At 33.9% G+C, this 26,518-nt stretch overlaps 2 long non-coding RNA genes across 5 annotated transcripts; both read left to right on the top strand.

The window, feature by feature from the left end:
- Positions 1 to 8,554: 8,554 nt before the first annotated feature.
- LOC132271307 (uncharacterized) lies at positions 8,555 to 25,910 on the top strand. 4 transcript variants are annotated; one of them, XR_009469697.1, is made up of 7 exons: positions 8,555 to 8,891; positions 10,013 to 10,078; positions 22,587 to 22,647; positions 22,736 to 22,786; positions 22,873 to 23,043; positions 23,129 to 23,365; positions 23,689 to 25,910. It is a non-coding gene; the product is annotated as an uncharacterized LOC132271307 (long non-coding RNA). The 4 variants fall into 4 exon arrangements; XR_009469698.1 differs by having other exon boundaries at positions 22,957 to 23,365; XR_009469695.1 differs by having other exon boundaries at positions 22,873 to 23,365.
- Positions 10,409 to 14,258, top strand: LOC132271308 (uncharacterized). The gene is made up of 2 exons (XR_009469699.1): positions 10,409 to 10,542; positions 10,634 to 14,258. It is a non-coding gene; the product is annotated as an uncharacterized LOC132271308 (long non-coding RNA).
- Positions 25,911 to 26,518: the final 608 nt, after the last annotated feature.

The raw sequence follows: 26,518 nt of genomic DNA, 5'->3' as shown, positions 1-26,518 counted from the left end.
AGAATAATAAAGGAGTGGGTCAGGCCCATGAGCAAGTTCTAATCTAACTGCAATCCATACAGTGACCCGATACGCAGATACACCGTTGATACCTCATAATATCTATCTAGTCCATACATATAAATATATCCACACTAAGGGACATTCACTGGTCTATAATAGGGGTCTCAACCTGAATAGAAGGCAACATGCAAATACGCACCCAAAGGTGGGCATGAGTACCTAGACCTAACAGGGTACACCTCAACCTATTATAACCAGCTACGCATCCACTGCATATACGCACCCTAACCAAAGAGTCTGAGACTCAAGCTCATCTCGTGGTACCATAAACATATATATAAAGTTCATCCAAAACCAGGGTATGTAGTTCAAATGTTAATTAAACTGACATACAATAAACTAACTAGTTAGTCACTCAACTTATTCAGTTGATATGACTTAACTACCATCTATTAATCCAGAAAGCCATTCAACTTATTTGCAGTTGATCTGACTTAGTCACAGTTAGGATTCAATATTTTCCAATCCATTCATTTAATCCATTAGGTTAGGTTTATGCGTTTTGAGCTAAACCGTCCTTAGTATGACACCGTCCCATACCGGTGCATACAATCCTCCATATCCATGTAAATTACAACATATATATAATAGTTTAATAATTCACAGTCCAAAACTACTATCCAAATAATTGCAGAAAAGTGCTTAAAGTTTCAACAATCTAAGTCCAAGAATTAAATCATATGGTTGTAAGAATCGATTTAATAATTTAACAACTAACGTTCAGAGCATGCGTAGATCAAATCTAATATATCAATGACTCTATCATACACTTAAAATAAATTCTATAATCATATTATAGGCCAATAAATTGCTACATTAATTTAAGCAAATTATTTCTTTCTATCCGGCAACAGCGTACTTAGTTGTATACCTGAATTCTGTTTAATCTTTTAGCATAGGGCCACATTATGCTACAAGTCTAGTTTGTTAAATAAAAGACTTCGCCGTGCATTTAAAACAGGCTTTATAAACACATTAAATCCATTTAAATTGCTGAAATTTAATTAAACAATTATTTTGTCTTCCATCCGTTAATAGCATAGAAAATTCATTAACTGTATACTGTTAATCCCGACCACTTAGAATTAAAATTTAATTAATTTAGGGTCCTAATAACATCCTAAAACAACCTCTTAGTCCCTCTGTGAAGACCCAGACCCATTAGTACAGTGTCCATGCTTAATAGTACCAACAACACGTGGAAAAACAAGTCTGGAAGTGAGAATTTAAGAGAGCTTGCTCTAGATTTTAAAGAGCAGGCTCTTTTAGCCTGGAGCCGGCTCTAGCAGCCCTAGAGCCGGCTCTTCATGTGTGGGAGCCGACTCCCACATCCATGGAGCCGGCTCTCACCTCCTTTGAGAGCTTCCGTCCCCGTTTTGCTCCGTTTCAGCCTATCTTTTCCACCTTCGGTCATTCCAGTTCCTCTGTTTCTCTTAAATACTGAATGTAATAGTCTTATATATATACCTAGTATCATTCCAATGGTCTGTTTACAGTAGTTGAAAAGAATTACAGAGGCTAAAATTGCAACTAACTTAACATGCTTTAAGAACAGAATGCTGAAACGAAAACGTGCATAAATTTTTGTTTTACAGAATTAATATCAACACCTAAAGATCATTGATATAACATGTATTAAACATATAGGTTCCAGTTAATGTTCAATTAAACCCTAGAGACTATCTAGGTGCACAGAAAACGAGCCAAAGAGAAGGAGAAAGAGAAGAACTTGCCTGTGATTTCAGTTATGAAATCTGGGCGTCGTCTTTAAGTTTCCGGCAACAACTGAACACCGGTAAACCTTCTATTGCTTCCAATCTAACCTCAATCAACCTCCTTGGTCTTCTCTATAAAATTCCCCCTCAAGCCTTGCTCTGTTTCTCTCACGTCTCTGTTTTCTCTCTGTGTTGCTTTCTGTGTCTTTGATACGTGAATAGGAGTGGTATAAAGTCTTTTTAAAACCCTAAGTCGTCTTAATGATATATTTATAGGTTTTAAACTAAAACCCTATTCCAAAATTTCTATCCGAGAAGGAAACAAAATTAATAGTATTCTCTACCTCAGCCAAATACGTGAAACCCTAAAGGAAATAAAACCCTACGATAAACATTAATTTAATTAAATTCAATAAAATAAATGATTAACAATACAATTAATTAATAAACAAATATAATCAAAATGCCAATCCAGTCAAACAACAAGCAAATAAATTTCAAATAAATCAACTAATGAAAATAAAACAAATAATACATACAATTAAACAATTAATTAAATAAAAATGCAATTAAATCAATTAAACAAATAAAATGCAATTTAAACAATAAATTAAATATCAGGACTATCATTTTGAAATTAGGGGTATTACATTCTTCCTCCCTAACAAAAGGAATTCCGTCATCGGAATTCGCTCTTACCTTCTTCCAATATTCCAGGAAATTGCGAGCGAATGACATCCTCCCTTTCCTAAGTGGACTCAGCCTCATTGTGATGACTCCACTGAAAACGCACCAAAGGAATCACCTTATTACGAAGGATCTGATCTCGACGATCGACAATACGACACGGTGGCTCCAGATAAGTTGCATCCGACTGCAACTCAATCTCCCCAACATCGATATGCTGATACCGATCCTCATCTCACAGAAATTTCCGCAACATGGACACATGGAATACGTTGTGTACGCGGTCCAAATTATCCGGCAGTGCCAACCGATAAGCAACAGTTCCAACTCAATCCATAATCATGAATGGATCGACAAACCGCAGAGACAACTTCCCTTTCTTCCCAAATCGCATAATACCCTTCATAGGAGACACTTTGAGTAGAACCTATCCCCAACCTGAAACTCTAATGCCCGAGTACGACGATCAACATAGCTCTTCTGCCTACTTTGGGCAGTACGCATGCGATCTCGAATAAGAGCTATCTTCTCAGAAGTATCCTTGATGAACTCAAGACCCAAGAATCTACTCTCGCCAACCTCCATCCAACAAACGGGTGATCGACATAGTCGGCCGTATAATGCCTCAAAAGGCGCCATCCCAATAGTCTAGGATGTATCTACGTATCGGGTCTCTGTTTGGATTGTAGTTAGATAGAACTTGTTCGTGGACTTGACCCACTATTATTTTTCAGGTAATGGACGGTTCCAAGTCTTAGAGCTTGTTCATGCTGAGCAGAGACGGCTACTCATATTATCGACGACGTAGGAGGTTTCTTCGTGGTTTAGCATTAAACTTCTTTTTGGTTGTTCGTTTTCCAGTGTTGGTTTTTATTAGGGGTCCACCATATGGATTCCCGAGTTGTATTAAAAATGGAGAAGTTGGATGTATCAGAATAATTTTCTTATTTATAAAATTTTAGGCAAAAATGCAAAAAACCCCCTTGAACTATCACGGATCCGCATTTTACCCCCCTGAATTATAAAAATGAACAAGCCAGTACCACAAATATCCAAAATCATGCAAATTAACCCCTGAAACGCAATTCCGGCCACTTTCCGGCCCATAAGCTCAGCACGTGACTGTCCTTTTCTTTTAATTCCGAAATTACCATGGAATATTACCATTGTAACCCTTTGCCTATAAATGAACCCATTTGTTCATTTGTCTTCTTCCATCCTCTAACCTGCTTCACTCCACTCTGTTCCAAATGCTCGAACAAATTTGAAGAACAAAGTTTAAGGTAATATATATATATATATATATATATATATATATATATATATATAATACAGAAAAAACACACACATAAACAAATAAAAGAAAAAGAAAAAAAAAAATCAAAATCAGCCATGACTCAGGTTCGAGCCCACAACTTTTGCATATAATCTTATCTTTCAACTTTCTTCTGGCCAAACATCTAAAGTGCAATCTGATCATGAAGACACCTTCATAGTAAATGTTTGATCTTTGGTTTTACTTTAAGCCTTTAATGAGAATACCACCGAACTGCCATGGCATTTGAAACACTAGTTTCTCCTTGAAACTTCAAAATACTACCCAATTTCTTCCTTTTTAACCTTAAAGCCAACTGATAAGCTTATTTGGTAGAGAAAGTACCATTTTTGTTGAACAACCAAAACTGTTTGTCTTGAGTGGAGGACAAGCTAATTGGAATCTGTATAATTCTTATCCAATCTCTTCTCTCAAAAATTTCCTTCACTAATTGCTCATTCTATTTTCCATAATCAATCAGATCACTCACTCTGAAAATAGTGCATTATTTGGTCTAGCAGTAAACAATTGAGGACAATTCATCAATAGTCCACCACCTATCAACACTCACCACCGAGAAGCTCACAGCGGAGTTCTCCTTGCCAGCCGGTGCTGCGCCGCAAGGTCACAACCGACCTCTCCACAACCCATCGCCGACCCATGCCGCCATCTCCATCGCCATCGACATCGCTACACCAGCCGGCCGAACCAGTCCTCTCCACAGCCCATCGCCGGCCCATGCCGCCATCGCCATCGCCATCGCTGCACTAGCCGGCCGAACCAGGAATCCTTGCCTAAAATTGCACATCGCCTATTCAGTCTTTGCCGCCGATTCAGTCTCGCCGTCGCCATCATCGTTCTTCGCCGGATTCTCAGCAATCAACATACTTCTCGGATGGGCATCATCCACATTCATGGTGACACCCTCGGAAACAAATATAACAATCAACAAGCTCTATTTTGCAGCCTCCGATACAATGGAGACCATCCTTTGAAGCCGATCAGATTTGCCAACGAATAGAGTGATGACCAATAAAATAAAAATTAAAAAACTCTTAAATATAAATTTTAAATTAACCATTATATTTTTTAAACTTGCTAACACTATATTTGAATGTGTCCAAATGAAGAAGAAACATAGTGCAACACATAAAAAGATATATAATGAACAGGTTTTTTTTGCTAATTATGGTTTGATTAAGAGGGCAAATGGGCTTCAATATTTAGTATACATTATACAAACAGGAGATTTTATTTTATTTTTTTGTTAATCTGTTGTGTGTTCACAAATTATTTTTCTTCAATATTCTTCAGAATTTTTGCATGAAATAATTTGTGGAAGACAAAAAGTTCTGAATATACAAGTGTTGTTGATGGTATTGCATAATCATCTTCTCTGGATGATCATGTTAAGAAGAAAAAAAAAACACACACACACAGAGGGAGAGAGTCTTTGCATATAAACCAAAGAAAAATACTGGAAACAAATTAATGGGTCTTTACATCTCTGTAGAGAGAGAGACAGTTGAAATCTTTGTACAATAGGGACCTCAAAAAAGTAACAACCCCTAATACATCTCAGTTTATAACACTTGGGCAACGTTTGGGAAACAAGTGTATATCACATAAGGGGCATTGAGGGTATTTCACCCTAATTATTTATTTTGGTATTTTTTTTTTGCTTAATTACAATGGGTAGTTTTGTAAATCTATAGTGAGGTCGGCCGAAAAGTGGCCGGAATTACGTTTCAGGGGTTAATTTGCACGATTTTGATAGTTTTGGTACTGACTTGTTTGTTGTTATAGTTCAGGGGGGTAAAATGCGGATTCGTAATAGTTCAGGGGGTTTTTTTGCATTTTTGCCAAAATTTTATTATGAGGTTTCAGTTTTGGATTATCTACTTAGTTTCTTTTCAACAGTTTTATTTATTCATGTTTATCTTAATTGTATTCTGTGTTCGTTTATTGCTAATTGGTTTGATATCCTCGGGTAATCGGGCGTGGGCCTGGCCAACCCGCATCAGAAATTCCGGGGGTATCATAGCCGACCAGCTCAAAATAAAAATATAAATTTTCTTAAAAAATTTTATTTTTACAAACTTGAAAAAGGAAAATGTAATATGTATATTTGTAAAAAAAAAAAAATACTCCTGAGTCTCGACCGACTCGCCAAAAATATTGATGTTTTAAAAATAAAATTTTCTCAAAAATTTTGATGTTTACTAACATGGAAAAGGAAAATGTAATTTGCATATTTGGGGGAAAAAAAATGGACCCGTGAAACCAGCCCAAAATATTCGGGTTGGCCCATCCCAACCCGATTTCGGGTTGAAGTTGGGTTGGGACTGAGCTGGGTTGGGTTGGGCCAACCCAACTTGCAGCCCAAATCGTGAGTAAGTGAATTTTAGAAAGAGAAATGAGTTGAGTGTAATATAAAATAGATGTGTATTGTGTGTCTATTATTTGTTGGGTGAAATATGGGTTAAATATGGGTAACCATAATGAACTCATCTTGACCCTCAAATTAAGTGATTAAAAATTACCTAACTCATTTTTGACCCATTTTAAATATGGTTTACCCAAAATCTTAAAAAAGCAGACGGATATGGACTAATTGATGATTTCTAACTCATTTTGCAACCCCTGTTCTCAACACACACATGACTATTCATAATTTCATATGCAAAATATTCTCACATAAAAACACACCCACACAAACACAAACTTCAATTTTTATTTGATAATAATGGTGGTGATTCTATTGGCTGGTGTGGATAAAGAGAAATTAGAGATATTGGAGGCTCCACACAAAGGTTAACCACTAGTCTCAAATGGACATATGTGCCATATAAAAACTACCAATTGTCCATAACCTTAAGTCCAGGACAGTTTCTTTGTGTGACTGGCCAATATGATTATTAAGTGTTATTATTGCCCAAAAAATTTCTTTTTTGAAGTCGAATAATTTAGTAATCAATATAACGGGTAGAAAATAATAAGATGCATTATATGGAAAACACGATCCCTATTATACATACAAGTGTCAACAATTTCTTTCAACAAGTAAAAAGTAACTGGCCTACACACGTCTCTCATCCTTAACGGACTCTGACACTATCAATCACAAGTCCATGACCCATTCCATTCTGTAGATATTATTTCTATACTTACGATTTTCAAAACTTGTGTACATAATTTTAAAGTATTTACTGTAACTTCTCCCCCATGCACTACACAAGATATACCTATTGGTTAGGTTTTGTTTTACATTGTTTAGTTGATCTATTTAGTAAGACTAAATATTATTACTCTATTGCCAATGTTAAGTGGGTTTTGAAAATGTGATAGGCAAGACAAAATGCTAACTAATAATAATGATAAAATAATAAAAAAAGACATGGTAAATAATCACTTAAGAATCTTAAAAAATTGTTCTTATTATAGATTTCTTTTTCTTCTTCTTCTATCTTGAGATGAAAGTCTTCTACCATTGCGATTTGAGATTATGGTGTGAAATTTGCCTAATTTTCTAAATAATCAGCCCACTTGTTTGAATAAATAAGAGAGATAATATGTCATGGCTTGCAAAATTCATTTCAATCTATCTCTAAAGTCCAAGATATGTTTTTTTTTATTTTTGATAATATTAGTTAAATCCACTTTTGACTAGTAGTATTTTTGTACTAGTCTGTTGGATCATGATCGTATGGGCACATAATTGGGGTATGGGGATTACAATTAGGGGTGCACAAAATTAGGCGTACAACTTTGTAGCAGAGGGACTAGGAGGGGTTAAAAGCCAATGCTGCATAGATATGATGCTGCTGGTCGCTGCGGGCTTTGGGAATCGGCACATATTGCCTCATCACAGGGTTGCACACATAGTACCGGCAATCAGAGGTATTGAAGAACAAAAACAAGCCATTGCAACTGTCAAGAAAGTCATTTGCATTAGTCGTTTGGAATGGAAAGTTAGCCAAAAATTCAGAATCAACAAATCCTCCACCACCACCACTAATGCCACAGTTGTCTGCTACAGAAACATAATCAATGAACTCTTCGTTGTCAAAGCGCCTCAAATTACGGAAAAATGCATCCCGTGATTGGTTGCTCGCCTTTGTGGTTACAAAGGGCATATGAGGTGGGAAAGCATAAGTACGGAAGAAAAAGCCATAGAGAGGAAGAGAGCAAAACACAGAGAGTAGATAATCCCTTGATTTGCGTACACATTTGAACCTAATCAGAGGCTTTTCCGGCAATCGATAAAGTATCTCAACCAACACATCATCGGAAAAAAAGCCCATTATTCGAATAAGGAACACAAAGGCGATTCTTTTTATTCCAATTGCGACAATGAAGTATCGTCACATATGCACATGTATACATATATGCATATATATAAAATATATATATTTAGAGTCTCAGTTGCACTGTACCGTTACTATTTATTTCGAAAGATTGTACCTTTACTATTCCATCGGCACTTTTACCTTGGAATCTGAAGATCGCTGAAATCTATCTTCAATCGGAGTCCTCGCCTGAACTAGGGTTTCGGACTAGGGGTTAGCTCTGGTGGGCTAGAGCCCACTAAAAATATATAATTTTTACCATACTAATTTTAGTCCAACCTAAAAAAAATTATTAAAAGAATTAGCCCACACCCAAATCAATTCAGCCACCAAAATAAAGCCCACCCAAATAAACCCTGGGCCGGCCCTGACCGAAGGCGTCGAAGGCAGTCGCCTAGGTCACCATAAAAACAATATATATTTAGGGCAAATCATTTCAGCCTCCCCAATCGCCTCCATCTCCATTCTCGTTCTCGACTCTGAACTTGCCCCTCTCTGTGCAAACTACAAAATCTACAAGAATCAGAAGTTCAAAACCCATATATTTCAGTTTATCTATCTGTCTGCAAGAATCAAATGTTCAAAACCCATATCGGCATATCATTTCAGATTATTCAAAAAATCAAAACCCAGATATTTCAGTTCCCATCGCCCGCTGTTCCAGTTCGGGTTCGCCGATCGCAAGCTTCAGCCGCTGGCCCGCTGTCTCTCAACTCTCAAGGTTGCCCCTCTCTCTCTCTCTCTCTCTGCAACTGCTAACTTGTATGTATGGGTTTTGTTTTAAATTTTTTTCTAAATCAACTAATCAAGGTCTGTAGTTCGTGTTTTGCAAACTGTATCCTATTTGGTGAAATTTTTAATGATCGTTTTTTAATATATATATATTTACAATATAAAGTAACAAAATTGGTAATCACCGTAATCTACATTTTATTTCAGCAAAATAAATATTTATTTATTTATTTTTTATTTCTATAACTTCTATTTCTATTTTTTTATTTTATTTTTTTTTATTTTGTCAATTATGTCTACAAGAAAATTTGAATCTGGGCATGAAAAAAGAAAAAAAAAAAAAAAAAAAAAAAATCTGAATTGGATTAGAAATATGCAGAGATTGAATCTGAAATAATTTTTATCAAGCGTGTTTTGAAGATGCAAATCTTTTGAGAACTAAAAAAAAATCATTACAAGAACTTTGACAAGCAAAAGTAATTAATACATGGTAAAGCTCTAAGTTACTTCTTGAAAATTGAAATACTTAGAAAAAGCATGCTTTTGAGTGAATTCCGTAGTGTTGGAAGGGGCTTGCCATGAACTACCTCACACTCTGCTTCCACTAGTAGATTCTCAAATAGGATTTGTAAATTGGTCAAAAGAAGAGATAGGGTACTGAGTGGTGAATTGTTCATAAATAAATTGGTAATTTTTTTTTATTAATTAGCCAAATAGGATTTTCTATGCCTTAATCTATCAATTGTCTAAAGAAACATTGTTAGTTAACTAAAATTGAATTAAATAACCGTTAATTTTGGTTGATATATTTTGATTTATCCCACCCCATTAAGAAATTCTGGATGTTTTGTTTCACATAGAAATACAATGAAGGATATATTCAATCTTTATGATATATTTTTATTTTCAAATTTTGGTTTTTGATTTTCTTTTGTTATTAGAATGCAGAATATCAGGACATTGATATGTTAATTTTGAAGATTATTCCTAAACTGATGCATTGTACTTTGTTATTGGATTAATTTAACTGAAAGCATAGTTGGGTTGGGTTGATACATGATACAGATAGTACTTAGATGGTGGTTTTTTTATTGTTATGAGTGAGATTGTGAAACCTCTTCCTCACAACTTGAGTGTTTTTTTATTTTTAGGGTTAGCATCGGGCCTTAACATTTAGCAAGAACAAGGTTCAAGAAACATGTCTCCTCAGTCATCAGGTAACAAACTCTTTACTTTTTTTAAAATTTTAATTGGCATTTTTAGCTATTGGTTATGTTTATTTATTCATGTTTTAGATACTGAATTTTTGTTTTTGTTTTTGTTTCTACATACATATATATAATATTGTTATGATGTGATGCTCAAACAATTTATTAATGGGAATTAAAGACTTGGAAGTTTAGTTTTCAATTGCAGAATATATGTTTTACAAGTTTATTAATGCTTTTAAAACTTTTTCTCTTTTGTCCTAATAATATAGGTCTCTTTTCTAAAAGAAGAGAGTTGATGGGAATGGGTGGAGTAGGGGAAAAAGTAAATAGGTATGTTTTTTTTGCCTAACTAATTGACGATTCTAGATAAGGATGTTACGTGATTCTAGATGACGATTCTAGATGACGATTCTAGCAGGGCTGTTTGATTGGGACAACTTCTTTGCCATGTTCGACTTGCTGGGCATTACGTTAGTAAATCTTCGTTTGTATATCTTTCATTGCCATGGTTTTTGTTATGTAATAATTTGGGTGTTTCATAATTTGATTTTTGTTCTGTAGAGCTGTGAAGTTGAAGGGGCATCTGGTGTTAATGAACCCCTCTGAAAAGGGCTGGATTCATGTCTGCTGCTTGTGATCACCTAGGATTTGCTAATAAAGTCTCATTATCTTATGAAGATGGAGTTCAACATGGTCGCAGCATCATATTGTTCTAATGGTGTTTGGGACATGGTCGTAAAATTCCTAAGTTGGTATTTGATTATAAGTCTCGTGAGGTCCCTCAATATATTCCTAACGAGGAATTCCATATGTTCAGATTGTTAAGAATTATCTACATCATGCTGGTTCTGAAGCGGTTCTGAAGCAAAAGAAGATCTTAATTTGTCATTTTCAAAAAAGGAAGCAGGTTTGGAGCTCTCCCATGTGTAGATACAAGATATGTATGCGGGAATCATATGGGAGCTCTCCCATATGTTTCCTGGATACATGTCTTCTATCTACACAACTTTGGTGACCAAATTTCCAAAGTTGAATATTTGGTTGAAGGAGTGAAGTAAGTACTCCCTATTTTCATAACTAAATATAGAAATTCTCGCTTTCTTGAAAAGAATCTAATCATATATAATTCTTGTTTGTTCATTTGATGTTGTTAAGCATGTTATTGTTATGTATTGTCTTTTGTTATCTGTTTAACTTCTACAACTAAAGTTTAGGATTGACTCTGTATGTACACTTTTGTTCATTTTTAGTTGATGCACGACAGTTTGATTTTTTTGTTGTTTTCTTTAGTGTTACCACTAATCGGGGTGTTGCTATTAGGGCCTAGTTAAGTGCGTCTATGTTTGGCTTGTTGATTGTTTCTAATGGTTGCAGTACATTGGTGGATGTACATAGGTTGAACATTCTTTTTTGGCGCCAAGTAATGTTTGGTTGGGATATGTAATGGGAGTTTTAATATTTTAAGTTATAACTTGTTGAATTGGTTTTTCTTTTGCCGTGATAATGTTTGGGATATGTAATGGAGGTTTTAATATTCAGGTTATAACTTGTTGACCTGGTTTTTCTTTTGCCGTGACAATGTGACAATATTTGGGATATGTAACTGAGATTTGGCTGTTACTTGACTGGGATTAATGCATGGTTTTTATAGTTCAATTTTATTTTTGCATCTTAAATGTTTTATAGCATTATTTTGTGTGTTTCTCTACACTTGTGCTAGTCTTCATGGGCATGTCAGTGATGCAAATGGATTGAACGGTGTGAAAGCGTGGCCAGATGAACTGGCTGGTTCACTTGATGATATAGTTTTCAATCAGCAGATGATTGTTATGAAAGCCTGATTGATACTTGCTATATGACTTGTTCCATCTACTTTCCCAAATCAGATTTCGGTAGAGAGAACAATGACGTAGTTAAGAAGCAACTAATTTGAGTGAATTCCTTCTTACATATGACAGAGGGCCATATTTTTAGTGGTAAAGACTCTTTTATTAGCAATAATTCACATGTTAGGTTTTGCTGCGTCTGTTAATAGTGTCACCATCATTGCCTGCCTTCAACCTGTTCTGTGAAACTGTTAGCCTTGCATTTTTAATGATATCCATATGCTAATCACTCTTTTTTTAATTCATTGTGATAACTAATCCATTCATTATGTGGACTAAATTGATGCTATCAGAAACACAATAGCGATGTGTTTTGTCTTTGTTTCACCCTTTCGCTCTTTCTTTCTTTGTTCTTGTTTTTTGAATCCTGCATTTCGGATTAGTTCACAACCACCTAGTAAAGATACCAGTTCTTGAATCGTATTATGTTATAGATACAAATTTGTTTTTGAAGCTGTACTTGTGATAACAGGGTAGTGGATTGACCCCATTGTTAGTGGACCTTTGAACTGAATGAGGGTTAAATACATATAGCTCTACGACTGTAATGGAACTCTTCCACCTTTTACAAATATAGGGTTCATTATATGTCATTATTGTCTTTGTTATTAATGTTTAGACATATGGTTTAATTTATTACTATGATTGAAACTTTTTGGGTTGTTTAGTGGGAACAAAACATTGGCCATTTTGAAAGAAAATAAATAGAAAAATGAATCAAAGTTGTGTCATTTATGTACCTAAATTTTGTAGAATAAACATTTCATGTCTCAATGTATATGTTCTCATCCCCATCTTTTTCTTGATTTTGTGCCTATGAGACGCATTATGCTACTAATTTAAATTAATGGCATGTGTGTATGGTATTCTGACTGATTGAAGTGTGATCCTATTAGTGTTGTGGTGCATGTTGACAAGGTACGCAATTGAGGTCTAGGGGTGGCAAATGGGCGAGTGGGGCCGGGTTTGGGTTGGGTTGAAAATGAGCGGGTCAAACATGGGTCAAGACTCATATTCAACCCGCTCTGAACGGGTTGAAAATAGGCGGGTAAAAAATGAATAGGGGTCAACTTATCATGATCCGTGAATTCATTAATTATTATTATTATTATTATTATTAATTTTTGTTTTTTAGAAGGTTTTAAAAAATATAATAACAAATAAAAAAAACAATCCCAAACCTAGTAATATTTACCGACTCGATTTAGAGAGAAGTGAAGGAAAGAGAAGAAATATTTGATATTTAAAAAAAAAAAAATTTAAAAATTTGATGTTTATAAACATGGAAAAAGAAAATGTAATTTGTATATTTGAAAAAAGAATTAAAAAATTGATCCATTAAACCTGAATGCTCCGTCTGAAATTTTGTAAAAATTAAAATTTTCTTAAAATTTTTTATATTTACAAACATGGAAAAGGAAAATGTAATTTGTAAAAAAAAATAAAAAATTTGTCCCATGAAATCCGCTGACTCAAAATATATTGATGTTTTAAAAATAAAATTTTTTTAAAAACTTTGATGTTTACAAACCTAGAAAAGGAAAATGTAATTTGCATATTTGGAAAAATAATAATAATAAATAATTTTTGACTCTTGAAATTCGTCCGACGTGCCTAAAATATTGATGTTTTAAAAATAAAATTTTGTTAGAAAATTTGATGTTTACAAATATGGAAAAGGAAAATGTAATTTGCATATTTGAAAAAAAAAATTAAAATTAAAATTTTGACCCATGAAACTCGCCCGACCCGTCCAAAATATGGATGTTGAAAAAATAAAAAATTTGATGTTTACGAACTTGGAAAAGGAAAATGTAATTTGTAAAAAAAAAAATGACCGACCCAAAATATTGATATTTTTAAAATTAAATTTTCTTAAAAATTTTTATATTTACAAATATGAAAAAGAAAATGTAATTTGCATATTTGAAAAAAAAATAAAAATAAAAATTTTGACCCTTGAAACCCGGCCGACCCGCCCAAAATATTGATATTTAAAAAATAAAATTTTTGATGTTTACAAATTTGGGAAAGGAAAATGTAATTTGTATATTTGTAGGAAAAAAAAATGACCTATGAAACCCGGCCGACTCGCCCAAAATATTGATGTTTATAAACACGGACAAAGAAAATGTAATTTGCATATTCGAAAAAAAAAAAAACCCGGCTGACCCGCCTAAGATATTGATGTTTAAAAAATATAAATTTTCTTAAAAAATTTTATTATTACAAACTTGAAAAAGGAAAATGTAATTTGTGTATTTGTTAAAAAAAAAAAAAAAATATAGCCCATGAAACCCGATCGACTCACCAAAAATATTGATGTTTTAAAAATAAAATTTTATTAAAAATTTTGATATTTACAAATACGGAAAAAGAAAATATAATTTGCATATTTGAGGAAAAAAAAATGGACCCGTGAAACCAGCCCAAAATATTCGGGTTGGCCCAACCCAACCTGATTTCGGGTTGAGGTTGGGTTTGGATTGGGCTGGGTTGGGTTAACCCAACTTGCTGCCCTAATGGTGAGTGAGTGAATTTTAGAGAAAGAAATGAATTGAGTGTAATATAGAATAAATGTGTATTGTTTATCTATTATGTGCTAGGTGAAATATGGGTTGAATATGGGTAACCATAATGAACCCATCTTGACCCTCTAATTAAGTGATTAAAAATTACCTAACTCATTTTTGACCCATTTTAAATATGGTTCACCCAAAATCATAAAAAAGTGAACGAATATGAACTAATTGACGATTTCTAACTCATTTTGCAACTCCTAGTCTCAACACACACATTCATATGCAAAATATTTTCACACAAAAGCACATCCACACAAACACAAACTTCAATTTTTATTTGATAATAATGGTGGTGATCCTATTGGCCGGTGTGGATAAAGACAAATTAGAGATCTTGGAGGCTTCACACAAAGGCTAACCACTAGTCTCAAATGGACTATGTGCCATACAAAGACTACCAATTGTCCACAACCTTAAGTCCAGGACAGTTACTTTGTGTGACTGGCCAATATGATTATTTAGTGCTATTATTGCCCAAAAAATTTCTTTTTTGAAGTCGAATAATTTAGTAATCAGTATAACGGGTAGAAAATAGTAAGATGCATTATATGGGAAACACGACCCCTATTATACATAAAATTGTCAACATTTTCCTTCAACAAGTAAAAAATAACTGACCTACCTCTTATGGATTGTGCACAAGTCTCACATCTTTAACGGGCTCTGACGCTATCAATCACAAGTTCACGACCCATTCCATTCTGTAGATATTATTTCCGTACTTAAGATTTTCAGAACTTGTCTACATAATTGTAGAGTATTTACTATAACTTCTCCCTCATACACTACACAAGATATACCTATTGGTTAAGTTTTGTTTTACATTGTTTAGTTGATCTATTTAGTAAGACTAAATATAATTACTTTATTGCCAATGTTAAGTGGGTTTTGAAAATGTGATAGGCATGACAAAATGCTAACTAATAATAATAATAATAAAAAGACATGGCAAATAATCACTTAAGAATCTTTAATAATTGTTCTTATTATAAATTTATTCTTCTTCTTCTTCTTTTATCTTGAGATAAAAGTTTTCTACTATTGAGATTTGAGATAATGGTGTGAAATTTGCCTAATTTTCTAAATAATCAGCCCACTTGTTTGAATAAATGAGAGAGATTAATATGTCACGGCTTGCAAAATTCATTTCAATTGGATCTCTAAATTCCAAGACACGTTTTTTTTTTTTTTTTTTTTTTTTTTGATAATATTAGTTAAATCCACTTTTGACTAGTAGTATTTTTGTACTAGTATGTTGGATCATGATCGTATGTGCGCATAATTGGTTGTTGGAATGTTAGAGGGCTTAATAGACCCTCTATGCAGAAAGAAGTTAGGCAATGGGTTTTTGCTAAATAGTTTGCCTTGGTTGTTTTGGTGGAGACTAGAGTTAAAGTTATGAAAGCAGTTCGTGTTCAGAATAAAATTTGTTCTCCTTGGAATTGGATGGCTAATTATATGGCGAATACGTTAGGGAAGATCTGGATTGGGTGGAATAAGGTTGTTTTTGATGTTATTTTAGTGAAAGAGGAGGCTCAAACTATGCTTCTTAAAGTTAAACATTTTCATTCAAGTCTCACATTTTGGGTTTCTGCTATCTATGCTGCTAACACAGTTCAAGAAAGGAAGGTATTGTGGTCTGATTTGAAAATTCATGCTTCTTTGGTGGAGGGGCCTTGGCTTGCTTTAGGAGACTGGAATATGGTTTGTTTTCATAAAGAGAAATTAGGTGGTTTGAGGGTTCCTCAGCCAATCTTGATGAATTTAACTTACTTGTTAAGGACCTAAAAATGGAAGACATTCCAATTGATAGTGAGACTTGGTCCTGGTGTAATAAGCAAAGGATTCAGAAGAGAATTAATGCTAAGTTGGATAGAGTTTTGGCTAATGATAGTTGGTTCAATTTATTCACAGATTCCAAAACTTATCTCACTTACGCTTCTTTGTCTGACCATTATGGTTTGGCAGTTAAGTGGCATATGGACTGTTCTGAAGTACCTAATCCCTTTAAATTTCTGAAGATTTGGTGCTTGCAGCATGAAGTTGAGGATGTTGTAGCTCAAGCTTGGAGTTGTCCCGTCTCTGGAAATCCTTTTCATCAGCTGTAAAGGAAGCTTAGAGAGATAAAAACTGCTATTAAGGTTTGGAATCTCAAGAAAAGCACAACCTCTGAGCAAGTTAAGGTTGCTAGACATGATCTTGAGGTGGTGCAGCTTCAGTTTCTGAATGATCATCTGAATCAAGACTTGATTGATAAGGAGAGAGCTTTAAGCCTTGATCTTCAGCATTCTTGTGATCTTGAGGAAGTGGTTTGGACTCAGAAATCTCGTCTTACTTGGCTTTAGGAGGGAGATAAATGTTCAGCATTCTTTCATAATGTGGTGAAGCAACGTAGATGTAATAATGCTATTACTTGTTTGAAAAATACAGATGGGGAGGTTTCGGAAGATCTAAAGGTTATTAAGGATTGGCTGGACAATTTCTTTGAAAATTTGTTTTCTACTTCGAACTCTGTTGATAATTCGGTTAGAAGGCCTAGAAAGTCTCTCTCTGAGGAGGCTGGTAGCACTTTGAACTGTGATATCAGTGCTGAAGAAGTCAAAAACGTAGTGATGAATTTTAATCTAGATAAATCACCAGGTCTAAGTGGTTTCCCAGCAAGGTTTTTTCAAAGGTATTGGACTATTGTTGGGATTGATGTTCTTGCTACAGTGATGTTTTTCTTTCATAATAATTTTATGCCTCTTGGGGTTAAAGCTACTTTCCTTACTTTAATTCCAAAGGAGGGTCATGGTGATAATATTGCTAACTATAGGCCTATTTCTTTGTGTAATTTTACCTATAAGATCATTGCTAAAATTTTAGCTAATAGGCTTAGAAGTGTGCTGTCCACTTTGGTTGGTTTGGAGCAATCTGCGTTTGTTAAAGGGCGTCGGATTCATGATAATATTATTCTTGTGACGGATATGATTAAAGGTTTTGGTCTCAAGAGGTGGGATCCATTTATGGCTCTGAAGGTAGACTTGAAAAAAGCTTTTGATTCGGTTGAGTGAAGTTTTCTTGAAAATATTATGACCCTTCATGGGTTTAGTGACAAATGGATTTCTTGGTGTATGAAGTGTGTCTCTAATGTTAATTTCTCTGTGCTCTGTAATGGATTACCTGCCGGTTTCTTCTCAGCTTCTAGGGGCCTGAGACAGGGATGTTCTCTTTCCCCATTGCTTTTTACTTTAGTTGTTGAGCATTTATTTTCCCTTATGGCAGCTAGTATATGATGGATCCATTAAGCTCTATAACGCGGCTGTCAATTCTGGTTTGAAGATTTCTCATGCTCTTTATGCCAATGATTTGCTTATTGTTGTTAAGGCTGGAATAGGTACTGCTCGATCAATTGTGGATGTATTTGAGAAATTTACAAGTGCCACTGGTCTCTCTATAAATAATGATAAGAGCTCAATAATTTTTTCTAAAGCGGTTCGGTGTAAGAATCGGATTCTGTAAGTTTTGAAGTTCAGAGAAGAAAATTTCCCTTTCAAATATCTGGGTATCCCTTTGGCTAATAGATCTTTGAGAAGTTCTGATTACAAGCCTCTAATTGACAAAGTTGATGCTCGGTTGAATCACTAGAACACTCTTAATCTTTCTATGGCTGGTAGGATTGAGCTTTTGAGATCAGTCCCTTACTCTTTTCTTTATCATTGGTTGTTTGGCTTTAAAATTCCATGGGGCTGTAGGATCACTCTCGAAAAGAAGTTTAAGAAATTTTTATGGAGTGGTAAAACAGGGAGTACTAAGATGTCTTAGATTAAATGGAGTCAGGTTACGCTTCCTCATGATTAATGAGGTTTTAATCTCCGTCGGATTAGTGACATTCTCCGTCGGATCAATGACATTGATGTTGCTTCTAAGCTTTCGATCTGTTGGGATTTTGTTGAAAAGAAAGATAATCTCTGGATTAAGTGGCTGCAGGCTAGATACTTTACTTCTTCTAATTTCTGGACAATTAATTCTAGAAATTCTGATTCAGTTATTTGGAAACAGATTTTGGAGGTCCGAGATCAGTTGTTGCCTCACCTTATATTTAAAGTGGGCAGTGGGAAGTCTTTCAATTTGCTTCATGATCCTTGGTGTGCTTCTCTTTCGATTGCTCAGAGATTTGGGGTAGTGTTTTTTAGAAATTTTGATTCTATGGCTAAGGTTGAGTCCATTGTTCATGGAAATCAATGGCGTTTTTCAGAGTTTTTTCCTTCCTTGGGTAGAGATTTTATTTTTAGATTGCAGATAAATGCTGGTCAAGACACTATTCTTTGGCAGCATGGCGTTTTTTCTTTGAAAGTAGCATGGGAAGTGTGCAGATTGTGGGATCAGAAGCTGAAATGTTTTAAGCTTTGTTGGAAGGTTGTAGACCTTGGACTGCTGTGGTTGTTCATATTATTATGTTGAATAAAAATATTTCCTTTGTGAATTTGCAAAAGAGGGGTTTACAGGTGCCTTTAGTGTGTCACAATTGTTTTGCTAATGTAGATTTTAATGCTCATTTGTTCTGCTCTTGTCCATTGGCGAATAAGGTTTGGAAGGATCTGTTCAAATTGTTTAAATATCTGTTGCAGGACTTCATCTCTATGGATCAGATTGTGGATTGGTTTTTGCTTAATGCTTCTACAAAGAGCGCTAAATCTAAGATTCTTAGGACTGTGTTTTCAGTCACCATTTGGATAATTTGGAAGGCTCGGAATAAATCTTTGCATCAAGGTATCTAGGAAGATGTGGATCAATTAGTCAAGCAAGTTATCTGGGAGATCCTTCTTCTTCATAGCTTTTATCTTTTGGAGCTGCTTGAATTATTCAATTAGCTTGATTGTTGAAATTTTTTGTTTCGGTTTGCTTGATCTGGAAGTGGGCTTGTCTACTTCTAGATTAGTTGTTTGGAGCGATTCCTCCTTTTTTGTGCATATTTTCTTTTGTTTATAAAACCACCCATTAAAAAAAAAAAAACTGTGAACCGGACCGAACTAGTATTAGAATGGTATATGTCCAACAGAAGTGTTTTTTTTTTTATTTATTATTATTATTTTTTATTTTTTATTTATTTATTTATTTTTATCATTGTGGATTGTGCAACGCGTACAACTCTGTAGCAGAGGGACTAGGAGTGGTTAAAAAAGCCAATGTCGCATAGATATGATACTGTCGGTTGCTGCGGGCTTTGGGAATCAGCACATATTGCCTCATCACAGGGTTGCACACATAGTACCGGTAATCAGAGGCATTGAAGAACAAAAACAAGCCGTTGTAACTGTCAAGAAAGTCATTTGCATTAGTCGTTTGGAATGGTAAGTTAGCCAAAAATTCAGAATCAACAAATCCTCCACCACCACCACTAATGGCACAGTTGTCTTCTACAAAAACATTATCAATGAGCTGTTCGTTGTCAAAGCGCCTCAAATTACGGAAAAATGCGTCCCGTGATTGGTTGCTCGCCTGTGTGGTTACAAGGGGCATACGAGGTGGGAAAGCATAAGTACGGAAGAAAAAGCCACAGAGAGGAAGAGAGCAAAACACAGAGATTATATAATCCCATGATTTGCATACACATTTGAACCTAATCAGAGGCTTTTCCGGCAATCGACACAGTATCTCAACCAACACATCATCGGAAAAAAGCCCATTATTCGAATAAGGAGCACAAAGGCGATTCTTTTTATTCCAATTGCGACAATGAAGTATCATCACATATGCACATGTGTACATATATACATATATATAAAATTTATATATTTAGAGTCTCAGTTGCACTGTACCGTTACTATTTATTTCGAAAGATTGTACCTTTACTATTCCATCGGCACCTTTACCTTGGAATCTGAAGATCGCTGAAATCTATTTTCAATCGGAGTCCTTGCCTGAACTAGGGTTTCGAACTAGGGGTTAGCTCTGGTGGGCTAGAGCCCACTAAAAATATATATTTTTTACTATACAAACTTTAGTCCAACCTAAAAAAAATTATTAAAAGAATCAGCCCACACCCAAATCAATTCAGCCACCATACTAAAATAAAAGCCCAACCCAAATAAGCCCTGGGCCGGCCCTGATCGAAGGGGACAAAGGCAGTCGCATAGGTCACCATAAGAACAAAATATATTTAGGGCAAATCATTTCAGCCTCCCCAATCGCCTCCATCTCCATTCTCGTTCTCGACTCTGAACTTGCCCATCTCTCAGTGCAAACTACAAAATCTACAAGAATCAGAAGTTCAAAACCCATATATTTCAGTTTATCTATCTGTCTGCAAGAATCAAATGTTCAAAACCCATATCGGCATATCATTTCAGATTATTCAAAAAATCAAAACCCAGATCTTTCAGTTCCCATAGCCCGCTGTTCCAGTTCGGGTTCGCCGATCGCAAGCTTCAACCGCTGGCCCGCTTTCTCTCAACTCTCAAGCTTGCCCCTCTCTCTCTCTCTGCAACTGCTAACTTGTATGTATGGGTTTTGTTTTAAATTTTTTTCTAAATCAACTAATCAAGGTCTGTAGTTCTTGTTTTGCAAACTATATCCTATTTGGTGAAATTTTTAATGATCTTTTTTAAATATATATATATATATATATATATATATATTTACAATATAAAGTAACAAAACTTGCATTGCATTTTGAGGTAATCACCGTAATCTACATTTTATTTCAGCAAAATAAATAATTTTATTTATTTATTTATTTCTATAACTTCTATTTCTATTTATTTATTTATTTATTTATTTTTTTGTGTCAATTATATCTACAAGAAAATTTGAATCTGGGAATGAAAAAAGAAAAAAAAAAATGTTAATTGGATTAGAAATCTGCAGAGATTGAATCTGAAATAATTTTTATCAACATGCCAAGCTTTTTGAAGAAGCAAATCTTTTGAGAACTAAAAAAAAAAACTCATAATAACAACTTTGACAAGCAAAAGTAATTAATATAGGGTAAAGCTCTAAGTTACTTCTTGAAAATTAAAATACTTAGAAAAAGCATGCTTTTGAGTGAATTCCGTAGTGTTGGAAGGGGCTTGCCATGAACTACCTCACACTCTGCTTCCACTAGTAGATTCTCAAATAGGATTTGTAAATTGGTCAAAAGAAGAGATAGGGTACTGAGTGGTGAATTGTTCAGAAATAAATTGGTAATTTTTTTTTTTTTTTTTAATTACCCAAATAGGATTTTCTATGCCTTAATCTATCAATTGTCTAAAGAAACATTGTTAGTTAACTAAAATTGAATTAAACAACAGTTGATTTTGGTTGATATATTTTGATTTAGCCCACCCCATTAAGAAATTCTGGATGTTTTGTTTCACATAGAAATACAATGAAGGATATATTCAATCTTTCTGCCATATTTTTATTTTCAAATTTTGGTTTTTGATTTTCTTTTGTTATTAGAATGCAGAATATCAGGATATTGATATGTTAATTTTGAAGATTATTCCTAAACTGATGCATTGTACTTTGTTATTGGATTAATTTAACATAAGAGCTGAGTATAATATGTGCTAATCACACCTATCCTTAATCACACCTCTTTCTACGGATAGGTGTCCAACATTTTGACTGAAAATATAGTTAGGTTGGGTTGATACATGATACAGATAGTACTCAGATGGTGGTGTTTTAATTGTTATTAGTGAAATTGTGAAACCTCTTCCTCACAACTTGAGTTTATTCTTATTTTTAGGGTTAACATCGGGCCTTAACATTTAGCAAGAATAAGGTTCAAGAAACATGTCTCCTCAGTCATCAGGTAACAAACTCTTTACTTTTTTTAAAATTTTAATTGGCATTTCTAGCTATTGGTTATGTTTATTTATTCATGTTTTAGATACTGAATTTTTGTTTTTGTTTTTGTTTCTACATACATATATATAATATTGTTATGATGTGATGCTCAAACAATTTATTAATGGGAATTAAAGACTTGGAAGTTTAGTTTTCAATTGCAGAATATATGTTTTACAAGTTTATTAATGCTTTTAAAACTTTTCCTCTTTTGTTCTAATAATATAGGTCTCTTTTCTGAAAGAAGAGAGTTGATGGGAATGGGTGGAGTAGGGGAAAAAGAAAATAGGTATGTTTTTTTTGCCTAACTAATTGACGATTCTAGATAAGGATGTTACGTGATTCTAGATGACGATTCTAGATAACGATTTTAGCAGGGCTCTTGATTGGGACAACTTCCTTGCCATGTTCGACTTGCTGGGCATTACGTAAGTAAATCTTCGTTTGTATATCTTTCATTGCCATGGTTTTTGTTATGTAATGGGTGTTTCATAATTTGATTTTTGTTCTGTAGGGCTGAGAAGTTGAAGGGGCATCCGGTGTTAATGAACCCCTTTGAAAAGGGCTGGATTAATGTCTGCTGCTTGTGATCACCTAGGATTTGCTAATAAAGTTTCATTATCTTATGAAGATGGAGTTCAACAAGGTCGCAGCGTCATATTGTTGTAATGGTGGTTGGGACATGGTTGTAAAATTCCTAAGTTGGTATTTGATTATAAGTCTCGTGAGGTCCCTCAATATATTCCTAACGAGGAATTCCATATGTTCAGATTGTTAAGAATTATCTACATCATGCTGGTTCTGAAGTGGTTCGGAAGCAAAAGAAGATCTTAATTTGTCATTTTCAAAAAAGGAAGCAGGTTTGGAGCTCTCCCATGTGTAGATAGAAGATATGTATTCGGGAAACATATGGGAGCTCTCCCATATGTTTCCCGGATACATGTCTTCTATCTACACAACTTTGGTGACCAAATTTCCAAAGTTGAATATTTGGTTGAAGGAGTGAAGTAAGTACTCTCTATTTTCGTAACTAAATATAGAAATTCTCGCTTTCTTGAAAAGAATCTAATCATATATAATTCTTGTTTGTTCATTTGATGTTGTTAAGCATGCTATTGTTATGTATTGTCTTGTGTTATCTGTTTAACTTCTACAACTAAAGTTTAGGATTGACTCTGTAAGTACACTTTTGTTCATTTTTAGTTGATGCACGACAGTTTGATTTTTTTGTTGTTGTTTTCTTTAGTGTTACCACTAATCGGGGTGTTGCTATTAGGGCCTAGTTAAGTGCGTCTATGTTTGGCTTGTTGATTGTTTCTAATGGTTGCAGGTCATTGGTGGATGAACATAGGTTGAACATTCTTTTTTGGCGCCAAGTAATGTTTGGTTGGGATATGTAATGGGAGTTTTAATATTTAAGTTATAACTTGTTGAACTGGTTTTTCTTTTGCCGTGACAATGTTTGGGATATGTAATGGAGGTTTTAATATTTAGGTTATAACTTGTTGACCTGGTTTTTCTTTTGCCGTGACAATGTGACAATATTTGGCATATGTAACTGAGATTTGGCTGTTACTTGACTGGGATTTATGCATGGTTGTTATAGTTCAATTTTATTTTTGCATCTTAAATGTTTTATAGCATTATTTTGTGTGTTTCTCTACACTTGTGCTAGTCTTCATGGGCATGTCAGTGATGCAAATGGATTGAACGGTGTGAAAGCGTGGCCAGATGAACTGGCTGGTTCACTTGATGATATAGTTTTCAATCAGCAGATGATTGTTATGAAAGCCTGATTGATATTTGCTATATGACTTGTTCCATCTACTTTCCCAAATTAGATTTCGGTATTGAGAACAATGAAGTAGTTAAGAAGCAACTAATTTGAGTGAATTCCTTCTTACGTATGACAGAGGACCATATTTTTAGTGGTAAAGACTCTTTTATTAGCAATAATTTACATGTTAGGTTTTGCTGCGTCTGTTAATAGTTAGTATGCTCGAATGTGCATGTCACCATCATTGCCAGCCTTTAACCTGTTCTGTGAAACTGTTAGCCTTGCATTTTTAATGATATCCATATGCTAATCACTCTTTTTTTAATTAATTGTGATAACTAATCCATTCATTATGTGGACTAAATTGATGCTATCAGAAACACAATAGCGATGTGTTTGTCTTTGTTTCACCCTTTCGCTCTTTCTTTCTTTGTTCTTGTTTTTCGACTCCTGCATTTCGGATTAGTTCACAACCACCTAGTTAAGATACCAGTTCTTGAATCATATTATGTTATAGATACAAATTTGTTTTTGAAGCTGTACTTGTGATAACAGGGTAGTGGATTGACCCCATTGTTAGTGGACCTTTGAACTGAATGAGGGTTAAATACATATAGCTCTACGACTGTAATGGAACTCTTCCACCTTTTACAAATATAGGGTTCATTATATATCATTATTGTCTTTGTTATTAATGTTTAGACATATGGTTTAATTTATTCCTATGATTGAAACTTTTTGGGTTGTTTAGTGGGAACAAAACATTGGCCTTTTTGAAAGAAAATAAATAGAAAAATGAATCAAAGTTGTGTCATTTATGTACCTAAATTTTGTAGAATAAACATTTCATGTCTCAATGTATATGTTCTCATCCCCATCTTTTTCTTGATTTTGTGCCTATGAGACGCATTATGCTACTAATTTAAATAAATGGCATGTATGTGTGGTATTCTGACTGAATGAAGTGGTGATCCTATTAGTGTGGTGGTGCATGTTGACAAGGTATGCAGTTGAGGTCTAGGGGTGGCAAATGAGCGGGTTGGGTTGAAAATGAGCGGGTCAAACATGGGTTAAGACTCATATTTGACCCGTTCTGAACGGGTTGAAAATGGACGGGTAAAAAATGTATAGGGGTCAACCCATCATAACCCGTGAACCCATTAATTACTATTATTATTATTATTATTATTATTTTTTTTTTTGGAAGGTTTTAAAAAATATTATAACAAATAAAAAAAATAATCTCAAACCCAGTAATATTTATCGACTCGTTTTAGAGAGAAGTGAAGGAAAGAGAAGAAATATTTGATATTTAAAAAAAAAAAAAAAATTTAAAAATTTGATGTTTATAAACATGGAAAAAGAAAATGTAATTTGCATATTTGAAAAAAACAATAAATAAAATTGACCCATTAAACCCTACCGACCCGTCTGGAATTTTGATGTTTAAAAATTAAAACTTTCTTAAAATTTTTTATATTTATAAACATGGAAAAGGAAATTGTAATTTGTAAAAAAAATAAAAAATTTGTCCTATGAAATTCGACCGATTCGCTCAAAATATTGATGTTTTAAAAATAAAATTTTATTAAAAACTTTGATGTTTACAAACCTGGAAAAGGAAAATGTAATTTGCATATTTGGGAAAAAAATAATAATAAATAAATTTTGACCCTTGAAACTCGTCCGATGTGCCTAAATTATTGATATTTTAAAAATAAAATTTTCTTAAAAAATTTGATGTTTACAAACATGGAAAAAGAAAATGTAATTTGCATATTTGAAAAAAAAATAAAAATAAAAATTTTGACCCATGAAATCCGCCCGACCCGTCCAAAATATAGATGTTGAAAAAAAAAATAAATTTGATGTTTACAAACTTGGAAAAAGAAAATGTAATCTGTAAAAAAAAAAAAAATGGCCGACCCAGAATATTGATATTTTTAAAATAAAATTTCTTAAAAATTTTGATATTTATAAACATGGAAAAGGAAAATGTAATTGGCATATTTGGAAAAAAAAATAATTTTGACCTGTGAAACTCGGCCGACCCGCCCAAAATATTGATGTTTAAAAAATAAAATTTTTGATGTTTACAAACTTGGGAAAGGAAAATGTAATTTGTATATTTGTAGAAAAAAAAAAATGACCTGTGAAACCCGGCAGACTTGCCCAAAATATTGTTGTTTTAAAAATAAAATGTTCTTAAAAATTTTGATGTTTACAAACACGGAAAAGGAAAATGTAATTTGCATATTTGAAAAAAAAAAAAAAAAAAAAATCATAAAACCCGGCTGACCCGCCTAAAATATTGATGTTTAAAAAATATAAATTTTCTTAAAAAATTTTATTTTTACAAACTTGCAAAAAGGAAAATGTAATT

This window comes from Cornus florida, unplaced genomic scaffold (genome assembly GCF_030987335.1).
Source record: "Cornus florida cultivar Cherokee Brave unplaced genomic scaffold, ASM3098733v1 CherokeeBrave_3.0.0_Hap2_Chr08, whole genome shotgun sequence".
Classification (NCBI taxonomy): domain Eukaryota; kingdom Viridiplantae; phylum Streptophyta; class Magnoliopsida; order Cornales; family Cornaceae; genus Cornus; species Cornus florida.
The sequence above is the reverse complement of the archived record's forward strand: the minus strand, read 5'-3'. Positions and strand labels throughout refer to the sequence as shown.